Source organism: Dromaius novaehollandiae, chromosome Z, assembly GCF_036370855.1.
Source record: "Dromaius novaehollandiae isolate bDroNov1 chromosome Z, bDroNov1.hap1, whole genome shotgun sequence".
Classification (NCBI taxonomy): Eukaryota; Metazoa; Chordata; class Aves; order Casuariiformes; family Dromaiidae; genus Dromaius; species Dromaius novaehollandiae.
In genome coordinates, this window is record NC_088132.1 from 35,024,013 (window position 1) to 35,048,252 (window position 24,240).

A 24,240-nucleotide genomic window follows, 5' to 3' on the forward strand; every position below is an offset into this window, starting at 1 on the left:
GTATAAAGGAAAAAAAAAGCAGCATACCTTAAAAATGGTATTCGTTCGTGAGAGATGCAGTCGTCTTTCTGTGACATCTAACTGTGGCTAGAGGTTCAGCAGCAACACAGCTTAAAATAACCTTTTTCTGTCTATATCATTTCCCTGCTCCAGTTCACTACACAGCACAGGCTGTCCAAGCAAATAAAGAAATAAATGCACGATTACATCCCCAGGTCCTTGATCAACTAGTCCAGAAGCTTGGAATGACAGCATATAAATCTGTAGCAAATAAAGAAATAAATGCACGATTACATCCCCAGGTCCTTGATCAACTAGTCCAGAAGCTTGGAATGACAGCATATAAATCTGTAACACATACTAAGTACCTTATTCCTAAAAATTAACCTATTATAGCATTACAACCACTTAGAAACACACTAACTCTTTAAAAATCTCTCAACGGGGCTTCATATACAATTAAACACAACAGTTCCATAAAGATATAGATTATGTACCTCATAAATTTAAGTATATTTGCACAAAACTAAAAGGTTCTAATACATGTAGGCCAAGACTAACTAAAGGAATGCCATTCCCTGCTATTTTTAAGTACATGCAAATAACCAGAAACTGAATAATGTCCTTTTAAAGGTATTTTTATAATTAAGTTACATACTGAACAGAAGGGAGGAGAAAGAAAACAACACGCTACCACTGTAAGATCACAGATGCACACCTTCTACATACTGAACATCACAACTAGATGAGGATTTGAAGAGCATTAACTCCACCATTATCCACACCATATTAAGATGGGTGCACTTCCCGGCATGCACAATCTTGTGCTGCACCAGTCTCAGCTTAGTGTCGTCGTCTCACTGTATTACCGAATCTGATACTGCCAAACAAGCAGAGCACTGAGCCTTCAGCAAATTGAGGATGATAGCACAAGCTAATGTGCTTGCTTCCAGAGAGATGCCCTTGGGGCTGCTAACGCTGTACTCCGTTGAAGCATCCCTGAAAGCCTCCGCATAGCATGGCACTAGAATTAATATTGAACAGCAACAGCATTAAGCATATCTGGAAAGCACTGAAACTCCCTAAGGAATAATACTCAAGTCAGCTGTTCTCCAGAGCCTCTTAACCAAACAAATGTCCCCCCCCAACCCCCCACCTAAAATACCTGGACTGTTTCTCAGCGACTTCCCTGACTCCAGGAAGCTGCTCCCTCCCTGCCTCCTCCAGGGCACAAATCCCACAGCAAACATCCTACTGCTGTGACAGGGTGGCTAATAGGCTCAGCAGTCTGATTTCAGCTTGAATGGGTACACAGACCCTTGACTCCCATTGAGATGGCTTAGGTCTTTCATCCGGGTGTCAGAAGCATACACGTGCTTGCAAGGAAGCTCCGCCAGAGGCTTTCCCGTGTGGCCGCAGCAGCAGTGCTCGAGGCGGCTGCTGCGGGAGCACTTGTGACGCGACCTCCTCTGTGCAGCCTCCGCATTCCTCCGCTCCGTTTGCTTACGTGAGGGCTGCCAAAGGTCTCACAACTTGCATGAGAAACACGCATTTGGCAACTCTGCCTGTGCTTCCATAACCCAGATGGAAGGTCGTGCATCCTGCCAGCCTGCCGACACGAGGGCTTACCAAGGTGCCGGGGTTCAAAGCAAACATCTGCCTTCACGCTGGCTGCCCCCTTTCCTACAGTCAGGCCCAAGTATTAGCAGGGACTGTTGGAAGGTCCTTGAGCGAGAGGTATATTCCATCACTTCTGTGTGAAAGATTAGCTAGATAACCCCTTCTCACTGGCTAGGCTCCAGGTCACCGGCAATACCAGGTAGTCCAGGAAATAACCTCTTAGTACTAGATGTCCAACAGAAATGCATAGCTTGGCAGTTACAGCTCATGACATTTGTGAGGGTTAGCAAACAAGTTTGTTATTGAGTTATTGTTCCTTGCACCTGCCAACAAGTTCAGCAGTTCTCAGTAAAAGGAAGGATGGATTACAAGCACTACAGGCAATAACGGAAAGGAAACACATTGGTAAGGGCTGGCTCTGAATGACAAGAGGAATTGCTGCTCCAGAACTGCTATGAATGACCACTGAACTACTTACTGGGGCTAAACCAGTACTAAAAAGAAAAAAAAAAAAAAAAACACCCCTGTGTTCAGAAATCTTCCACCTGTAAAGACAAGCTGTCCTGACAGTATCCATGCATTTGGAAATAGACAGGAGCTGTGAGGACAGCAGGAAGAAAACCCCTCACAAAATACATTTAGGCAGATCTTTGGTTCACACCTTAAAAGCCCTATAAAATATGGTGGAAGTAGTACTACCTTTTTAATTAAGTTTTACACATCTCCTCTGTTGTTCGGTAGGGTACTGCTTTGTGGATTTTTTATTTTTTAAATCTCTTCTACACTTGAGCTCCCTTACCTTTCCCACCAAATGAAAACAAATTTGCTTGCTGACTTGCACTGGGGGCTTCTTCATGGTGTTTTAGCCTGTCCTTGCTCACAGGCTGAGGAACCAAGTCTTTGGGTTTTCCTCAGATTGACATAAGCCAAAAAAAGTAAAATGAAGAAGACATTTTCTCTTTACCCTTGTAGCTTTCCAAATAAGATTGAATAGAGAAAATATATAGACTAGGAATAAAAAGCTGAGGCAGATGAGCCCAGGTGAAATGGATTACAAGTGAAGAAAAACAGCAGAGAAGAATGCTAGGGAGGAAGGGAAGGAAGCAGGGAAGCTTGCCTGGGCAGTGTTACACATCGGAGAGACAGAAACCTTTGATCACTGCTTTTGTGAGGGTAGAAATCCAGGCAGTCGAAAAAGGAAGAAGTCCCAGCAGTGGATTAGGAAGATGGGCAATATTTGGAAGTGGCTGTAACTGCCTCAGTGACAGTAACATTTGATTACTGCATAGCCCAGGACAACTGGGTGAGAACAAGTAGGAAGAATGAGACTTCGATCTCCTTTCTCCAGCTAAGGAGACTCAGGAGGAGCAAAGAACAGCTTCTGTGTTGCTCTTCGTATGTTTAGTTACCTCAGGAGCATAAGTAAGAGACAAGTAAACAGTAACCAACAGAACACAGGGCTTCACCGACTATACCGAGAGGGTGACGTTAACAGACCAAGAGCTAGAGGAAGTCTTACAGAAATACAGGTCCTGCAGACTGGGCATCTAGTCACAGCCAAGCAGGAGGCTATCACCACAGTAGAAGCATGAGCTGAGAAAAGAAAAAAAAAAAAAAAAAAAAAAAAAAACCACACAAACCCCCCCACACACTTCAGTATCGTAACACTAATATTTGGGCAATTTCTTTTACTTGGAAGCATTAAAAGTTTCCCCTAAATAGCAGGTAATATATATGCTTTCCTGGAAGAGTCCAAAAATGATCACAGGCTGTAAAAAATAGAATCAAAATTGACGAATAATAATTTGCCTGTTAAAATCTTTCATAACAGCATAACCTCTATGAAGCCTATTTTCAGACTATCTATAAATAGAGTTTTGTTTTTCCCTTGGTAGAATAACCATATCATGATTACAAGCTGTTTCTCACACAACACTGCTGAACAGCCAGCTTATAACACATGACACTGCACTGGTTACCCAACACGCTTAATAAGAAAGCAAATTAAACCCTGAAAGCCAGCAAGGAAGACATGCATTTTTACAGTAGACCTCAAATCTGCAACTGAAATGTCATTGAAAGTGGGTTACCTTCTAATTAAAGAATCTGTGGTCAGCATCTGAGATATAGATAGGACAACCATCTAATTTAACTCATTTAAAACATGGGTCTCTTCACTTAGGTGTAATGCAACTTGAATTCAAAACAGGAGAAAGGTTCATATTAGTATATTTTATTGAGGAAAAAAAACAGACAGCAATTCTGCAGTATCCTGTTGCAGTATGAGATAAATGTTAGGACAGAGCTCATGTTAAATGGCTGTTAATGGCACTTGTAACATCCTAACCACACATATAAAGATGGCAGTTCTGTATTAGCCATTTTAATATTTAACTTTGTATTTAGAAATGCTAAGCCAAGTATGCCTTCATCCACCCCTCTTTAAAGATAAATTGGCTAAGTAGAAAGTTAAATGCATTACACCTTCCTGAACAGTAACACTCACGACACAAGACCATGGTGTAAGCACAGCACCACAAAATGACAAAAGCCATCTTTGCACAGTAACATCTTAAAGTCAGTCAGCTACAAGCGAGATCAGGACCAGGAGCTGTAAGTCACTGTGTCCCAGCTGCTCAGAACCCCAGATGAATGAAGCCTGCAGCCTCAACCCGCACCCTCATGGACAGTTTAATTCACAAAACCACTTCTATAAACGGTACACTTCTGGCATGAAAGGCGACTAATTTAGCTGGCTGGGAGTACCAGCCAGCAGAGCAGCAAGAAGGGTTGTGTTTGCAGGTACTGCCAAGGCACGCTCCTAATCAGAGCTGTAACTGCTTTCTATGAGAAGTTTGGACAGCTTATTGCAGACTTAACTGTACCACTCGTTCATTAAGAATGTGAGCTATAAATAACAATTATCTAAGTGTCAGAATTTGCATAACAGTTGGAAGCTCTCTGCTTGTCTGAAGTCTTTACCAACTAGGTGTATTTCCTGTATCTCTAAATAAAAATAAAACTACCGATTTAACCAGTTACAAGAAATTGCTAGTGTTACAACATAAGCAGGTGGTCTCACCATTATCCCTAGAATATCTGCTCAGTCTGTTGTTTATTTTGCTTAGTCCATGACAGCTCAAGAGTCACATCAGCCTATTTGAGAAGTTGAGCGTAAAGCTGTTTATGAAAATAAAGATGACAAAAATCAGTATGATAAATGGCACACAGATCATCTTAAATAGGTGAAACATATCTATTAGTATTGGGCTTCTATTGTGGAAATATACATGCTTTTAGAGAACTGAAATGCAACACAAGTCTACTTTGCCAGGGCAGTTATGCGAGTGTTATAAGCATTAAGAGACTTAATAGTATTCATTTTCCTAAGTGTATCAAATTCAGTGGAAAACACATCAATGGAGCCACACAGCATTTTCTAATTTGTTCTTCAAATTAGGCAGAACAGATTCAGATCTGATGAAGAACCTGAAGACACTACAAAAGATGTTTAGAAAAAGGTTATAAAATGCATTTCTATCTCAGGAAAGAAAGTATTTCCTAAGCTAAAGAGGCCATGAGTTTACAACTAATGGTCAAATAGTTATATAGTCTGCAAGCATTCAGTCCTTCCATTAAAAATCCAGACATGGAAATTCAACAGTTTATCCACAAAGAGATAATGTAATGAAGATAAAGCCCAATACAAAGTTTAGATGATCAGCCAACTTCTTCATCTTTTTACAAGCTGTTAACAAATAGAAATGCAAAAAATGCCAAGGGTTAGGTTTGCACGGTGTGAGTGGACTCCGTTCCAATCATCCTTCCATTCGAGCCAAAGGCAGAACCCTTAATTAGAAGTCACATCACATCTTCAGCAGTCACACACATGCAGAGGATGACAGATAGCCAGTAGAGCAGATTTTATCATTTCCTTATGAAGCTTATAACTGGTACATCAGTTCATGTAATAGATCCATAATGAATGTGAATGGAATTAACAAATGTCAGTGAGTTCAGCAGCGTGAATATTTGGAAGCTAAAGTGGGATGAAGATATTATGAAAAACAACATAAATTTAAGTTGAGGACAAAGAATCATGAAAGCTACCTCTAGTTTCTCCTGTTCCTGTCAGGGGGAGATGTGCCTCACAAAACTAAGGTCCTTCAGAGGGCAATTTAGAGCAGCAGCTTACACTTAGGTGCCTCTGAAGGAAGGAGGCATCTCTAGTCACTTGGGACAGCAGCCTACTTAAACCGATCTCTGAACACACCGATCTCTGAACACCTTGCCCCCAACCTTACCAATCGCTTTTGAGAAATCCTTATCTTGGTTAAAAGATCACAGCTACATACAGTGACCCTATTAATGAAGCCTATTATTACTGCAATGTACTTCCCAGTAAGCAGCCTCAGATTAAGCCCTTACTTCCCCCATTAGAAATTACCAACATGAAGCTGTTTCAGTATTTGAGTGTTTACATTTACCTCCCTTCCCCTCAAAAAATCTTCCCCAGAGAAAAGAAAAGCAACTAACACCCTTTGACACCACTGGAAGTCAGACCACTTATAAGACTGACCTTCAGGTCATATTTTATCTGCGTCAGCATCAAGCTTTCCTATTTCTTCTCTGTTCTCATGAAATTCTTTGGCTCACTGGTGACACAGGTGTGTTTACATGGATGCTTAATGGACTACACTGTAGTGACATGGCTAAGGAGAAGACTTAAAGATATGTGGGTCAGAGGTTGGGAATGCAAAGATCCAGCTCTGTAAGGCTTGAAATCTGCTTGTATTTCATTCCAATTTTATATATTCCATTTTTACTGCACAGAAACTCAGTGTGCATTATACTACTGCTTGAGAGCCTAAGCCTCTCTTAAAAGGAAAGGAGAATGTAATTGTGAGCTAATACTCCATTCTCAGGTCATTTTGCCACCATACACACAAATCTAACAGCCATCTCATCCAGTGCACTTAAGGGCTTTTTTTTTTCCATAATCAAACAGTTTGAAGAGGCTAATACTGCTAGGATTTTGGTGGGAGGAGGGTGCATTTAATAGTATACTTTTCAGAAGCAGATAGCATGTTTTCATACCTGCCAAGTAACATAGACTAAGAATATGATGTGACTAATTCAACTGATTTAACACACGAAGAATGCAATTTACTTAAATTTTTGCTTCAAAAGCAATTTGAATAATCCCTTGACTGTCTGCTTTGACTCATGTAGATGACAACTAACCTTAGTGCTGGTACAAATCCTGCACAGGCTAGAAGTAGGAGGACTGAAATAACCTTTAAGATTTGACAGAAGAAAAAAGTCAATAGTACACTGGTCACAAGAAATCAGTGTTCAGAGTCCTACGCATCCTAAAGTTTTGTCATTTAAAGAGCTGGCAAAAAAGATTATTCAGTTAGTGCAGATTAAACATCTCATCCTTCAACAAGCAAAGGGGCCCAGCAAGTCACTAGCTAACCAAGTAGCTTCACTACCTACACAGGTCATAGCCTTCAAAAAAAAAAAAAAAATCATGAGGTAAAGACCTTCAAAGTCATCACTTCCCACACTTACCCTCATAAAAGCAGGGCTGCCATTTAAGAGAAGAAAAAACCTCAGTGACAGCATAAACTGCATACAACAGATGAACAGTATTGTTAAAAAAAAAAAAAAAGTACACCAAATGATCTGAATACACACGATGGCTCAGATCTACAGCTCGTGCCATGCCAGACGCTTGGCCAGCAGCGCAGGGAGCTCTTTGTGAGCCTCCCCAGGCTCCTTCGAGCTCTGATGCAGACAGATCACTTCAACTCTATAGCCCTCTTGGTGCTTCTGCAATACCATTTTTCTAGGCAATGAAAGGGCAAGACACCCTACTCTCACAGGCCATCTCTAATAACAAAAAAAAAAAAAAAAAAAAATCATGAAAAACATGAAAAGCCAGGTTTAAACAGATTATACATATATATACACACACACACACTATATATGAAGTTAACTGTAGTCAGCAGTGGCAGAAGTAGCTTGTTTGATTGCTGAATAAGACTAATAATTAAGAAAATAGCCTACCATTAGCTTTGTTATTTTTAGCCGAACCAGTTCTAGCACTCTAGAAGACACAGTTCCTCTTAAAAACCTTCCCTCAGAACAAACAAAAACCCGCTAGTGCTGATTGCATTTCAGAATTTTTTTTTGTCTAAGGCAACAAACGCATGCACAAAAGCATCCAGGCATACCTAAAAACTGAGAAACTCAAACATTCACAGTGACTTCGCATGAAATCAAGGGGAGATGAGTTACCAGCAGTAGAGTCCTTAGTATGCGGCTCCTCTTGTAAAACACTGAATTTTAAACCCATCCATAAGAGAGGTTTACAGAGGCAGCAAAAAAGTTCTGAAGTTTGTTACATTCACATTCACAAGATCTTTGTGCGTCATTTTCTGACCAGGAAGAAAACTCAGCCATTATCCTGAGAATGAAGTGATTTCAGTGGATTGTTTCAGAATCGCAACAAATCAGATAAAAGTGAAATAATAATATGATGCAGCTAAGGCTGCTTATGGTCTGATTTTTTTAATTAAGCAAAGGAACACATATACATCAAAGAACAAGCCGTGCTAGTGGCACTGAACATATGCAATATTAAATGCAGACTCTGACTTTAGCCTTCCTCCCACACACACATTACCATGGTGATTTGCAAAATTTGCTGCCTGGGATTTTAGAATAGTGAGTGTGGTATTTGAAGTGCCCTCAGCATCTTTGATTAGACACAAATACAAATTAAGTTGCATTTGAAGAGACAATAAGCCACAAATAATTCTTTAAAGAGCTGTCTTTACAGGAGAGCACTGATAAAAATATCTTAGTATGACCTCAGCCAGTAGAAACAAAGCAACAGTCAAGCCTTCACACTACACTTTCAGTCCCTGAAAGAAAAGAAACTAAATTTAAGGATTAGAGAAATTAAAGGATTAAAGAAATACACACAAATTCAGTACAAAAAGCATAATCTGGAATCATTCACTATCTGTTAACATTTGAGTTGTTATCTACAGAAGTGTCACTTTCAGAACAACTAGAATCTTATTTTCTTTAAAACAATTCTTTATCTGCACAGATTTTCACTAACATGCACACTTATTTTGACTATAACTTCTTTGCTCCTGTTCTGCAAGTTTCCCACAAAAGGGATCACTCTTCACCCAGATTACCTTTATTTGTGATATTTTTCAAATAAAGGTAAAAAACACAAAAAAAAAAGCAACAAAAGAAAATCCCCTAACCAGTCAGGATCACCTCCACTATCCTGATGAGTACACACGCGTCCTGAAAGCAAAGAAAGCACAGGACTGGGAGCAAAGACAGCTCTGGTTCTTTTTGCCCAGATCAAATGGTAGATTGAAACCAGTCCACCAAGACCTCCTGTACTTTGATTCTCCACATACGCTGTGACAATGTCTCATATTTTACTTTGTAAAAGACTCAGGAAAAACAACTAAAGCAATTACGATTCTAACAAACAGGTGCCAGGGACAAGACATCATGATGGCTCTTGCCCATAAGTAGCGACAAATATTACCCTTGCAAATAGGCTCCTGCAGAGATGGAGTCAGCTTTCCGTGCAGCCACAGTCCTAATGGAGTTCGGAGCTCAATGAGTTTCATCATTAACTTCACAGGCAGGGTTCTGCTTCAAAAATTTCAGCCTGGAAGGAGTCCCTCATCACTCCTACCAACTTCCCAGGAAAAGGCCTGGAGTAAGTGGAAGAAGTGCACAGCAATCGTGCATGGGCCAACAAGAGGCTCCAGAGCCAGGATTTACAGGTTTTTCTTTAGAGCCCACCTACTAAGCTTGGCAATGGTGGGATCTGGGGGAAAGAGGAGGGAAAGACATATGGAAAGTAGCATGTTAGAGTCAATTATACATCTCAGAATAAAGCAGCTATACTGACATAGTGTCCCTTCAGATTTCCCTCCATATAGTCTCAAGCTCAACCAGCGTTTTCCAAGAGCATCGCAAAGATTTAGCCATAACAGCTGAGCAGTAAACAAGTTACAACCATGTCAAATAAAACCAGGTCTGTTCAGCTCTCATCTTTGAGATAAAATCACTATTTTAATACTGAAAAAAGACTTCTTTAGATAGTAAGCCCTGATTGAACCATAAGATCAGCAACACGCTCAGAATAACAGCAGATCACCTGAATATTTCTGAGATGAAATTTTGATAGGAGAGGGAAGGAAATGAAGCTCAGAGCTACTGACTTACATAGTCTTCGTCTATCTCAGCATATGATTCCCCTACACACCAGTAACAGTGGTGGCAATAAAATTTTCCCATAAAGTGCATGTATAGCTCTTTCATTCAATAACAAAGTTAATCATAAAAGCACCACATGCTTGAGGACACGAAAACAAAATACCTGAAGAGGTTCACAAAGTATCTAAACTAATATAATTTTATTTGAAGACTGTCAGTAAGAATTAGAGGTCACTTAAATGGATATTTCTGAACCTTTGATTTGGCTGGCTTCTCAGATATGTCACCAGTGTCAGGTAAGCTACTCCTTCTGAAATATCAACACATGCTTTTGGGTGGAGAAAGCCATTCCTCTCAGATCATGGAATCTGTTTATACAGGTCAGGTAAATAATACTGCTCTTAACTCTAAACTATTTTCTTGCATCAGTTTTATTTGTTTTTTTGATTATCTCAAGGCAGAACAAGCCTTATACAACTCAGCTTATTAGAAAAGGACTTTTATACAAAAGATCAGGGCAAGATCCCATTCATCCAAGGGTTAATAGGCGAAATAGGTAGTTGAGCTCAAATTAAAAAAGAAAGAAAAAAAAAAAAGAAGTCCTCAGGAAGCTTTAAAGGAGGAGGTTGAGCTCCTTCAGCAACTGGTGTTTGATGAGAATAGCTGCATCACGTGGGGCCAATTAAAAAAGATGTTATCGGTCAGCACAAGAATTATTGAACATGAGCCATAAGATAAAGCAACCAATAAAAGTAACAAAGGGCGTTCCACATGTAATAATTCAATATTTAATAGTATGACTGTTTGGACAAGGAAGCCAGTTTCAGTTTATGAAAGTGCTATTTTTGAAAAAGATCTAAACAGTCAGTCTCCAAAATCAGTGGGCGATTAAAAGAAAGATGACAAAGATCTCTCTCCAAAAAGGAAGTCAAAGAAAGGATGCATCAAGTCCATACAAATATAAGCCTATCCTTTAGATAGAAAAGGCTCCGAGTTTAAGATAGAAATTGCAAACCTCATCCAAAAGAGGAAATACATTTATTTTTTCTGTGAAGACAATTGGGATTTTGACTAGAAAGGCTTTGGTGACACCACTATTTTGTGGAAAGAAAGCTTTCCTAAGAAACAAATCAATACACTGTGATGGCTGATAAAGTTCAAAGCATGTACAGTCAAAAACATTTTCTTGAGCTGTGCAGTAGTTTGTAAAAAAGCACAAAAACACCCAAATACTCAACAAACAATGATGCAGTCTGTAATGCCCAGTTATTTGGTTCATGCATTGTTTTGTCTTTATACAGTGATTTATATACTGATGAAACAAATAGCTCTCTGTTTTGGTCTAAATGGTTAGAGATAGTTATAATATTTTATCCCCACTTGCTTAAGCTACAACTGTAAATACCATATTCTTTTGCTGTGAAAAAATAATTCAATAGGAGCTGTCATCACTTGGTATAATCTCCTCCTAACTTCAGGAGTCCCTCACCATTCATATGAAAATTCTGTGAAGGATACTGTGTGAAGGAAGAATCCCCATTTCTCCTCCAGTGCTCCTCTTCCCACACAGAGGCAATGGTTTATGTAGTGGGAGCTAACCTTATTGCCATGCCACTTCAGCTACAGCTCACATACGGTGGGGAGAGGATTCAAACTCTGTCCAGCCAAGGACTGAGCTGATAACCTGGTATAACTAGTCATATGTTTCTAATAGCCATAGTATCAAGTCAACTATTCAGATGCCTGCAGCAGGACAGACCTTTCACAGTACTAGATGCTGGCCTGTATTATGACCCATACTTTTAATATCAACAAAATAAGCAAGCCATTTGTTTAACACAATCCCCAGAGACCCATTTCTGGTACTCATTTGTTAAATATGCCTAAACCATAACTTTGAAGGAGGTCTGACAGCAGTTCCCAGCTCCTGTAGGCAGTGTCATTGCCAGCAGCTTGCTTTCCCCATGTACCGCGCTGATGCACTACTGTGCATGCAGAGCAGATACCTGTCCCTCCTTTGACATCTTAAGACAAACATTGCTGATCTTATTAGGCAGAGAGATCAAACCAAATCAGAGAAGACGGAAGTTAACAAAGTGTATTCATCCTTTCAGGAAGTGGCCTGCAAAACCTGCTGACAACTGCACTGTCACCTTATGTCTTCCTCCTTATGCCCTCCTCCTAAACCCTCCTGTTAATGTAACACTTAAGAGAAAGATGGAACAGTGCTTCGAAGTAGGTCTGCGCTCACTGAACTGTGCCTTCACAGAAGGCAGCTCATCAAGGGAAACTTTTATTCCTCTTGGGATAATAATTATTGTTGGACTAGTACTTTAGTCTCCTATCAACCTCTAACTGCACACAAAATACAGAACTAGAAAGAAACTGTGGGGTCCTCAAGTACAGTTACCCAGCTGTATAACAGGTACTAAGAATAGACCCTCTCACAGGACCCTCTCCCAAACCACCAGCTCAACTTTTTTACATTTTCTCTATGATAACTGCCAGGTTCTCACTGCTCAGGTCCCTCTCCATTCTGCTCTATTTTGAGTGAAGCCCCCACTTTAACACCTTCACTGCAGCTGATTGATTATTCTCTTATCCACTTCCACCTGTCTCAGGCTGCTCATTTTTCAAGTTTGTCATTATTTCTTGACAACTCCAGTAATCACACAATTAAAACAAAAGACACTAATCACACCAGATAGGCTTGCTTCATCAAGACTTCCTGCTGAAACCTTTAGGAGACTGCAAATGCTCAAAGGCCTCCTAAGATTGATGGATTTTCTTTTTTTTTTTTTCTTTCCTCTCAAAAAGCAATGCAACCTGCCCATCTCAGGAGCTTCATGCTTTACAGGGGTGTTCCTCCCCCCACCCAGGGCTATGAGAAGGAACACCATGTCCTTGCTCTTCAGACACATCTCAAACTATTCCATTCAATGGTATATTCCAAGGAGGGGACCATTTAGTTGTGCAATCATCACCACGCATACTTAACTTCAGCACTTTTAGAGGACTATGAACACAGCAAGACAGCTATAATACTAAAGAAAGCTTCATGTTAACCCTGTTAAGAAAGCTAGCACTGGAAGTCACACACATGTGAACCAACTATGCATCTGGAAAAAACAGCAGCTAATTCCCACAACCTTTCAGCATAGATAAGAATATTTCTTTGAATTTGTGCTTAAGGTAGCAGGACACTGACCGACACCTTCACATCACTCACTTAACTCTCAGCTCCTTTAAAACTCATTTATTTGCTTTACAGGCTAACATTAACAGTAGGAGACATAACTAACAAGCAGAAATAGGTGTTAGTGGCATTTTTATGAATATGACACAACAAGATACTAGCAAGGCTGGAAGAAAAGCCATGCTATTCTTCACTTACTTTCTCATCTCTGAGCATACAGAGAGGCGTACAGTGAGAAACAGATACCAGAGCTATGGAGGTGACGAAGCATAACTGCATCATTCAGGTCAGATCACCAGAACCCAGTGGAGGTCTGCACACACTAACCAGAGCTAACAGGAGTCATGGCAGAGTCGGCAAAAAAAGACTAGTAAGAGATTTTTCTTAGCTGTATGCTGTGCTGAGCTTACATACAATTTACCACTTTGAGAAATTTAAGTTCTCCAAAAATGAAACAAAGAAAGAAAGGAGACTTGCAAGAGAGACACTTCCAGAAAGAGGGTTTTTTCTAAATTTTTATATTATTGACTAGATTTAATTCAACAATATGCTTCATGCCTTATTGTAAAGGTTGGCCTATAAATTGCATTAAACAAAGCAAGCATCTCAACACTATTTTTACAGTCGGAAAAAAAATCCTCAACTTGTTCTCCTAGGAACTGCCCCCCCATCATACACCACAGATGGAGACATGTTTTACTTGCAACTCATATGTCAATAATGTAAAAATATGATTTGTATAACACTGTACTGAGATTCAAGTAGGAAATCCAAATGGGCCAACTCCCACCTGAAAAAAACCCCACAGACACACACCTACACCCCTTTGGGGTCACAATCTCTAGCATATAAACATCATAACCCTCTGCAAGCTTTGCTCAAGTTACCAGGCATTACGCTAACTCCTCCCCAGTGGACAATGAATTATAGCAGCAAGCGCTGATTAACATGATTTCATCACCACAAACCAGTACTCCTTCTGGAGATGTAAAACAATTAGTGTCTACTACACTTCTTACTGGGGAAGACAGACAAAGCGAGAACGTGATTAACACTTCTTGTTTATTGCAACACCTCCATAGGGCACGATGTGATTTCTTGTCACTACTCTATGACTAATGATTTATCATCACAATGAATGCTCTGATACCTAGAAAAAAACACCACAGTAAAAAAAAAAAAAAAAAAAAAATGCAGAAAGTCACCTAGAACACACACCAAATTTCTCTTCTCTCCTTCCTGTTTCTAAAGCAATTCATTTTATTTTTTTGGACAACAGAAACCATGACAGGATGTTCAAAACACTCCTGTCTTTTCCCTATCGTGACAAGCCACAGTCTCCACTAGCTTTGCTCAGACTGCTGTACTGCAAGCCACCGCAGAGCTTGACATGCCCGTAAGGTCAGAATTACTAGCAGGCTTCAAAATAATTGATTTTTGTCTTGTAATATGATAGTGTAAGTAAACTGTCAATAAATTATTGGTGAAACAGCCTCTCAGTCAAAGATAATGTATGATACAGCTGCAACATTTCTGGAAAACAAACTACATGTAACAACAGTTTCAGTGTTCTCCACTCGGTGTACGAAAGGATTACAATAGTCTATAACACCAATTTTTAAATTTCTGATATGTATACACAACCTGGGATAAATACAGAGAAACCTCAACAGAAAGTTTCTTGAATACAGCATGACTGATTCTTTGCTGTAGAAAAGTGACCATCCTTTCTCAATACAGGGAGCCTGTAGAAAATATTATTCACTAGCAGAAAAATTTTAATTATCCAGACATATGTCTTTAGATTTAGGTTCTAAACCAAGCTAATGGGAGAAACTAGATTTAAGAGAGCAATGATGCAAATATTTACACACAATTAAGTTTGTGCACATACCAGAATTTATACACGGGGAATGATCTCACTGCAATTTGAATTGGTACTTAGATCGCTAATGGTTGTAAGCATCCACAGAACCACTCTCTACAATTTCATCTTTGATATTCCCCTTCTCCCCCCAGAAAGAAATTACAATAGAAACTTATTTCATTTGTTGGCTTTCAAAGTTATTATCTATGTTTTGACAAAATGAAAAATGCAGTTTTCAGAAAGAGATCTGTAGCTTCACTGAGCTATTACTAAACAGATTCCCTAAGCAAACGGCATCGATTAACATTTCTTTACGAGTGCAAGAAGAGCGAGTTCCAATTTCGATTACTCCAGTTAAGTACGAGTTACTGTGTCAGTATTACAGTTACCAGGGCTGCCTATACATTAATGCAGGTTGAAGAGTGACTGCCAGCACCTGAGCATTACACAAGCTTCTTCCATCACCAAAATAAATCAATAAAAAAACCAGAGATGCTTGCAAAGCTAGGGGGAGTTGCTTTTACAATTTTTGAACAGTTATCGCAGTACAGGAGGGATACATGTAGAATGGGTGTGGAAAGGTCTGTTTAGGGGTTTTGCTTGAATTAACTCTAGAGTTTGTTTTTCACCTAAAGCAAATTAAAAGAAGGGTATATGCCATTCCTCCAAGGGGCATCACCGCAGAGCTCAAAGACAAAACCGAGGAGATTCACCACCTATTTCCCAGCCGACCTGCGCGGCAGGAGCCCCACCGCCCCGTGCTCCCCGGTCTCGCCGCCCCGCCGCTCCGGCCGCGCACACCGCGCCGCGCCCCGCCCGCCCGCCGCCCCCCGCGCGTCCCCGCGGCCGCCGCCCGCCCGCGCCGGGCGCTTTCGGGCCGCTTCCCGCAGAGTGACGGCGCCGCCCCCGGGGCCCCCGGCACCACCTGCCCGCCCCGCGCCCACCCCTAGCTCTCGTTCACCGCTGCCGCAGCCCTCCCGCCCCCCCGGCTAACGGCCGTTCCGGACGCCCGCGAGCACCGCTGCCCGCGCGCCGCCGCGGCGCCTACCTGCTCCCGGCAGCGCCCAGGACCCCCGCGGTGCCCGGCCCCGCCCGCGGGGCTTCCTCCCCCCCCCGCTACCTGCCCGCCGCACCCCCGGCAGCGGGGCGGGCTGCGCGGCGCTGCGGGGTCCCGGCCGCCGCCCCCGTCACTCACCGCTGCCCGCGGCGGCGCCGTCTCCTTTGTCTGCGCGCCGCGCCGGCACCTTCCGCGCCTCCTGCCGGGAGCCGCGCGCCCCCCCCGCGGCGCTGGGGCGGCGGCGATGGAGCCGCGATCAATGGAGGAGGCCGGCGGCCGCCAGGCGGTCACATGCGGCGGGAGAGCACAGCGGGCGCCCTGCGGCCCGGCTCCCTGCCTGCCCGGGCCCGGCCGCCGCTGGGCGCTGCGGGGGGGGGGGGGGGGGCCGGCTGCCGCCCTGGAGCGGCGGCGCGGCGCGCCCGGCCGGCGGGGTGCGGGCGGGGCGGGGGGTGAAGATGGCGACCTCGGCGGCGCGGCGCGGATCCCCGGGCCGGCCCGCTCCGTGCCGCTGCCGGCTCGGCGAGGGGAGGGGACAAAGGAGGCCGGGCGGCAGCGACGGCGGGTGCCGCTGCCTGTCAGCCCCTATATACCGCCCGCTCCTCCTCCGCCGCCGCCGCCGCGCGTTCAAACCGCCGCCGCAGCCGCCCGCGCCCGCCGCCGCGGCCGGTGCCACAGCGCCCTCTGCCGCCCGCCGCCGGCGCGGCCAGGCCGTGGGGGCCCGGGGCTCCGCTGCGCCGCCCCCGCCTCAGCCCCGCGGAGGTGGTCTGGGCCGCCCAGGCGCTCCTGTGCTGCGTGGGGATGTGCAGCACCTGCCGGGGCGGTCGGCGTTAAAGCAGCTGGCCCCGTCCTGGCGTGCACAGGGTCTAGGGAGAGCTGTGGAGCAGCAGCGTGCGAGAGCTGGCGCGGTCGTGGTCAGACTGGCAAAAAAAGAAACTATAAACCATGCCCAAGTTGATGGACTTTCACATCTTGCTAATTTTGTTTGCAGGATCAAGACTCTTGTCCATGATGGCAGCGTGAGTCTGGCTGTGCAGAACAGCTGGGGCTGACGGTTGGGCGCTGCACACCCATAGGTGTTGCACCACTGCGACCTTTTAGTGCAGCGCCCCTGACTCCATTTGACTGGGCCGTGTGTTGTCTTTACAAAAGACAGAAAAAGCTTTCACTCTTCCGAGCTAAATGTGACAAGCACGCATCAAACATGAACCATGGCCAGCGTGCGAGATCAGATCTTCCTCACAGCAAGGTAACGCTGGCAGCTACACCCAGTGACAACCTGCTTATGTTGTGTTCCAGTTCTCCAAATTAAGAGAAGTTGTCATCCTCCTCCGTCTCACCTGTGTGCTAGCTGTCCTCATTTTGAAGATAATGTGTAGGTCAGCTGCATGGGTAAAAATGGAAAATGTTGCAGTGCTAAGGACTTTCCGCTAAGCTGAGCTTGGGCAATGTCACCAAGATACACCCAAGTCTCCAGAAGACTGGCGAGATGCGTTTATACAGTGGAAGGTTTCCCTATTTATACCTAAATCAGCAAACTGTTATAAAGCAATCTGGAAGATGATATTAAACATATGAAAAATTATTCAAAAGCTTTTGCTCTTTGAGTCTATATGAATACTTCTGACATCTAGACTTATTAGCAATACAGGTTTCGTGTCCTTAATGAAACCTATATCAACTGACAGTATAATGCAGAAGGCAGTGCTCCTGCAATGCTTTCCACTGATTTTCTTTCTTCTCTTGGCTTTTGTTATTTTTCCAGACTCTTTTCTATGATTTTGAACATTTTTCTAAGAGGCCTTTGTTTGTGCCACATGTGGTAATTTCTGAATTGCCTTCTGAAGGACAGTGTGTGAGCGGTATTTGAACAGGACCACACGTCCAGCCACTGACCTTCCCTTGCACAGATCCAGCCACTGAAAATCACCGGTCCCAGCCCTGTGGTCGGGGTTGCAATTGCACGTTAGGATGGTGGAACATCGTTATCCGATGCCTACAAACAGCTGCAATCATTGTTACCATTCTAGTTAAGCTTCTCATTACTATTAATGGACTTTTCTTCGCAAGAATCCTGTGATGTAGAGAAGGTATTATTATCCCCACTTTGCAGAGGAGGAATTGCAGCATAAAGAGACTATGGCTTGCCTCAGGTCATACATATAGTATGTGGTAAAACCAGAAACTTAATCCAGAGTTTGAGTGCAGATCCAGTCAGTCTAACCACTAGTTCATTTTCTTCCTCAAGCTCTGTTTCTCAGGACTTCACTCCTGAAAAATTTTGGGGAGGAGGAGCAAAGCAATACTGATGAAGACGTGCAAACACAAATTCTGTTGAGCAGAAAACTATGTTGAGCTCATGCAGAAAACTAAGTAGTGAAATGAAGATGTCGGAGTAGGTATATTTACACAGAAAACTTTCTGCAGAAACATGATCCTGTTTTGTCAAGTGTATAAACCAAGAAGAGGGACATGCATACAATATGTCACTTCAATACCGTGAATCTAAGACATGTGATGCAAGTAAGAACTTCCAGGTCTTACTGGCCAAATTTCATGCAGGAGCAGGTGAATCACAGGAATGTCTCAGGGATCTTAGGCCAAACCTGCTAACACATCCATGATTCCCATGAAGGACTGTCCACATTAGGAGTACCACTGTACTTTCTTAAACAGTTGTGGCATTTGCATCAGATCCTGTCATAACGCATATGGTTTGAGCTGTTCCCCACAGCAATTCCTCTCGCAGAAGGCTGTGCCAAATGCGTGCATCCACAGCTATCTGTGTGAGGTGGTTCTGGTGCATTTTTCATAGTTTGGGTATGTCCCCTGCCTTGTGTCTCAACAGAGACTAGAGTGCCCAAAGGCAGGTCGAGTAGCCCCCTGGCATAAACCGATAAGAAGCCAACCTCTCCAAACCAGGTCCAGCAGCACAGTCAGGAGACTCATCTATGTTGCAAAAGCATGTGCCAAATAGTTGTCGGAGGACAGTCATGTGCCAGGCTCTGCTTCTGGCAGGGATGGTACATATTTAGCTGCCATGGTTACTAACAAAGTACTAATCATGTTGTGTGTGAGAACAAACTGTGTAGAGAGCCAGCCATGCCTGTAATGAACTCAATTAAATCTTCGGCAGGTTGAACTGCGTTGGACAAATGTCTCTGAGCAGCAGTTTGGACTCTGCTTTGTTACAGTTTGTTCCTCAAGAGCTAAGGCACTTTGCTTTTACCAGTTTCTAAGTGTTTCTCAAATATCCTCCTGACTAAATACTGACCGTTCCCCTAATTTCTTTCCCACCTTGTTGACAGTCTTACCCACATTGTCGACTACTTTTACTACTTCTTCCATGTCCAAAGATAGTAATATGCAATAACCATATCTTTCAAAAACTTCTTCTTCCTCTACTTCTGTCTTCAGGGTCTTACCTAAGCATAAAAATGGCCAAGCAGAATTAACTCCATATGAACCTCTGATGATAACTGATATTTTTTCCCACCCTGTGTGCCAGAATGCTTGTTAGGTAGCATATAACAACAACACAACAAATAGAAATACATTTTTTGCTGCCTTTGATGGTGTATGTGAACAAATGATTACTTTCTAAAAGGGAAAAATTCCTTTTTAATTTCAAATTTACTGATACAATGCATTGTTCTCTTTTTTAAATGAACAATAAAATGAGCATTTTAGCTGTGGCTAAATAGCAGTGTGTGGGCATAACACTCGTAAACACCATGGGATTCCTCTGTTTCTAGTGCAGCTGTATGCAACGCAGTGAAGGTGTGGACCAGCAATTGCAAGTGCTTGTCACCTATTGATTGAGCTGCCTTCCTTACCTGTGGTGACTGTGTATCTCCGTGAAGGCAGTCTAAGCACATGCGTTTGGCTTTGCAGTTGCCACAGGCAAAGAGCTAGCAGTACGGTCAGTTAATGTGACTCAGCTAACAAGGAGCAACGTGTTGAGCTCTGCTGGGTCAATCACTTGCAAGGGTCTGTTCATAACCTAATGCTGAAGTTGAGTCTGGTCATGACTGTCAGCTTTAAGCAGAGCTGAGCACAAGCGGGGAGGTGAAGCACGTCCAACTTCTTACTTGTCTTCTCCACAGACTACTGGAAAAATTGCCTGATTTGAAAGAGGAAGCTATGGGGGATAGTCACCTTCCAGTGCTTTCTCTAAATGGTTCCTTCCTGTGAACAAGTCAGGGTAAGGGAAAATTTTACTTGCTCTCTCCAGAAGAGGCAGTAGTTTGATCCTGAAGTCCCAGCAATCCCTCTGAACCTGCACGGAGTTCGGATATAAGCCCCTCTACACAGCAGCCTGATGACGGCCCGTGTGGAGCCTGACATCCATGCCTGCCCCATATGGCTCTATAGGTAGAGCCTTATAGCCCTCATGGCCATGTAGGTGTGTCTCTTTCCAAATTAGATCCATAGGGCAGAGACTTGGAGCACAAGCTAAGGTGGTCTTTTGATAAATTAGCATGAGGCAGATTTACAACTCACCGAGAGAGGAGAATGGAAAAGTACGTGTCCTCTTAGCTCAGTGACTTCTCACTTAACATGTACAGGCCTGAACTTGGCAAAGTAGCTCAGACTTTTTCTGCATAATAAAAAGAAGATCTATGAACAGAAGAAGCTACCAAGTGCAGATCCAAAGGGAATTTCTGAGATAAGAGGAATATTTCCAACAGGAATATTTCCATGAGAAAGGAACTTTGCTAAATAGCTATAGTGAAAACGAATACCATATAGTTGCTTCATTGTGAGGCTGCAGTGAAAACTCTGAATGATACCTTCTTTCATTTTCCTTTCTTTCTGATAGAAATGCAACCCCACAAACAGTAGCATTTTTACACTAAGTATGCATGCAAAAAATTCCTTTGGCTTGCAAGAACCAGCTCCAATAACTGGGTTTCTAATGCATTTTCTGTAACTTGCCATCGTTTTATTGTACACCTGTATGTGGCCCTGAAAAGTCACAGTTAGATACCACCTAGTGTCTCTGTTTCCTGTCTCACCCTCTGGCTGTCTTCTCTGTTTAGGTTGCATGTTGCTCTTACATGTTTGCACATTGCCTGGCATTAAGCAACTTCCAATTTGTTTGGCTTCTCTACTTGCTATTGTGATGCAAATAATAAATGATGCTATGCTATTATTTTTACTATTATTACAGAAGCTCTAGGGATTAACTTTGTTTTCCTGTTTATGAAAATATTGATTTCTTGGTCTTACCAGATATCAGGAGCTATTCCATTAGGCATTGTAAAAAGCAGGCTTTGCTGCAATACGCTACTATGAAACCAGTTGGGATGGTCATAGAGCAGGAGGAAAAAGAAAAAACCTGGAATCCTCTTTGACATCTAATTTTCTCTACATTGCTGTTAATGTTCCTACGTGCCTTATTAATGGCATGGAGAGTTTTACAGTCTTATCTCATTAGTAGTGCTGGCTATGATCAAGTATTTTCTTAAGAAGCTTCTTTTATTCATCCTGGAAAAGATCCTCTGAAATCAACAGGAACTTTGGGTAAGTGACTTATTGGGTCTCTGAGCCATTTATGATCATCCTTACCAACATCCTGCCCACATTTTGAAAGCTGACAATGCTACCTTGTTTTTATTCTTTAACCTTCTCCTTATTTTTCTTTTTGAGTCTTTAATCTCCACTTTCATTGAAGATTTGTACTCTCTCCTCTTTTTGAATGGGGCCCTACCAGCCCTGTTCTAAACTGCAAACCAGGTGGACTCACATTCTCGCTGGTATTAACCTGCCTGTCCCTCCAGCAGAGCCAGCTCAGTGTAACTGAGAGTGGTAACCAGATGGCAACTTTTATTCCAGAAACGATATAAATCACCATGGCTATTTTTTTCCTTTAAGCTGTTCAAACCCTTTCTCTCTCTTTTTTTTTCCCCAAAAGTAGCACTCCTAATATTTTCAGAATAATTCTATTTCTGGCTTTGAAAAATACAACAGGATGCTGTATCCAGCACTGGGGGTGTTTTATTCTTGTAAGGGGAATTCTGTCCTCTCCATGAAACATTCTTTGGATTCCCAAACACAGGGAAGTACCCCAATCTGATCCTGACCTGAGACCTTAAATGACTTAACTGGAAGACATACCATTGCCTTCACTGAGACTACTTTTTTTTACCTTGCAGGTTTAGCTTCATAACCCAGTGTTTTGAGTGTCTGGACCTTTTTTCTTTATACTAGAACGCTTTCATATTAAATTTCACCTTATAAATTGCAGTGTACCTTTTCCATTACCTTTTTTTTTTAATCTACACTGTTTACTGCGGCTAGTTTAACTAGGTATTTAATTTTGGAGCCTGCAAACAGAAGCTATTCAGCTGATGGATAGGTAGTGCTAAAAGCTTGCTTGCAACAGTATTTGGCTGTGCAGTCAGCCATTCCATTACGATGCCTCCTTCATTTATGTAACTGGTGGTGAGTTGCATCGACTCATATATTGTTGGTATTTTTGATTTCCTGCCAATCTCCTAGACTAATTTGGAATAACTTTCAGTCCCAAGCCACCAGAGATTGACGACATTTGTTTTGAACGGGGCATTCATATTCATGAGAGAAAAACAACCGCCCTCAGCATATGAACAGTGACTGTGTGCCCTGAAGCTTCTGCTCTTTGAACTTGCAACTGGAACCTCAAACCGTATTATCATTAAGTACTGGTGTTTATTTCGTGTCCATAGCACTGGTCAGAAGAGGTGGGGCTCACAAAAGAACTAAATGACAGGATAGGAAGAACGTGCCAAGCTTTCCCTAGAATCAGAATCCCGCTACTGCTAATGGTTAGAGTTGTACATGCACTAGAGCAGTTGTAGGAGGGTTTCAGGAGACCTTCAGGTCAGGCCAGAGGCAAGGTATATGTGAAGCTGCCTCAAAAATTAAACTCAGGTGTCATCCAATCCACAGAAAATGTATGTATGTGTGCAGTTACACAGCTTTTTATCACTAGGTCGTAAGTCTCACTTATTCGTTCTTGGAGAAAGTGTGGTTTCGCACATCCGGCTGCACCACCGGACTCAGAGTTTGCCCCAGCGTGGTACAGTTGCCTGCATGGGGCTGGGCCCAAGCACCTGCCTGTTGTTCCCAAACACAACAAGCCCACTGATGTAGCAAATAACGCTGGCAGTAGGGTGCACATGACTGGCCCGAGTGAATGTGCTCTCTAGCACCAGAAAATTATTCACAGGTGTTGAGGAAATAAAAATGAAATGTTTATGGCCAGAATCTCAGGGAATAACCAATAGCTCTAGCCGCATGTGACAGGCAATGCTATACATATCATCACAGCTAGACTTCAAGCTGCATGGATGTTGCCCATAATATCTGATAGAAGAATGTTTATCTGAAATGGAAATGGATGGTCACATCCATTCTGACTTGTAGTCTCAGATTTGCAAAGGGAAGTGAGATCTTAGGCTGTGCCAAAATGAGGACAAAACAACGCGTGTAAGTTGAACTATGATTAAGAATAGCACGGAGTTCCATCAATGCTGGAACTAACGAATTTCAGTTTCTTACAGTTTCTGTCCTGAGATCGCTTCCCTGATGTCTAGTAAAAAGTCAGATGACCACAGCTTTTCTTGCAGTGGAGACAGTCATGATGTCTCTACTGTGTGATTTCTCTGCAGTCTAACTAAGGAAAATAGCGTTCTGTGACTTTTCAGCTTCTGGCCAGTGTCTTTCCCATCTTTTGGTCCACTTATTTTAGTGACACTTGCAGAAGCTTACAAATCTGAGCTTTCTACCTTTCTTATGACAAACACGCAGACCTACACAGTGTGCACAACTTGAAGTACGTCAAGAGAAACCTTGTTTCCTTAGGAATAAAAAAGAAACTAGCACAAAACTGAAAAGAAAGCAAATAGAATAACAGGAAAATAGCTTCAGAGAACTCTTCAGGTTTTCACATTTATGTTTTTGGGAGGATGAGATCATAGCCTTGAAAATAGGACTATCCAATTACCCCACTGACATGATGGATATCATACCTGCCATAGGCAGGTAATAATACTTTTTTTTTCCCCCCAGCTGTATGCCTTTAGCAGTATATGGTGGCATTAAGTTCTACCAGCTAATTGCACTATAAATCCAAATATTCTCTGAAAGCCTATTTCCTCTGGGTCTTGAATGACTGCCTTTTCTCCCCTATGGGACAAAAGTGAGCATGGAGCATTTAATCAACCATTTTCCTTCCCTTCATTATTCCATATT

General features: G+C 42.6%; 2 protein-coding genes across 2 annotated transcripts in view; both read right to left on the bottom strand.

The window, feature by feature from the left end:
• Window positions 1-16,280, bottom strand: part of LOC112978807 (CDC42 small effector protein 2) — an 85,308-nt gene extending 69,028 nt beyond the window's left edge. Inside the window, exon 1 of the mRNA XM_064501870.1 lies at window positions 16,144-16,280. The gene's annotated coding sequence lies outside the window, so the exon portion shown is untranslated. The remainder of the gene's footprint in view (window positions 1-16,143) is intronic.
• A 2,126-nt stretch (window positions 16,281-18,406) lies between these two features.
• LOC112978806 (complex III assembly factor LYRM7) overlaps window positions 18,407-24,240 on the bottom strand; it is a 40,830-nt gene continuing 34,996 nt past the window's right edge. Inside the window, exon 8 of the transcript XR_010386104.1 lies at window positions 18,407-19,427. The gene's annotated coding sequence lies outside the window, so the exon portion shown is untranslated. The remainder of the gene's footprint in view (window positions 19,428-24,240) is intronic.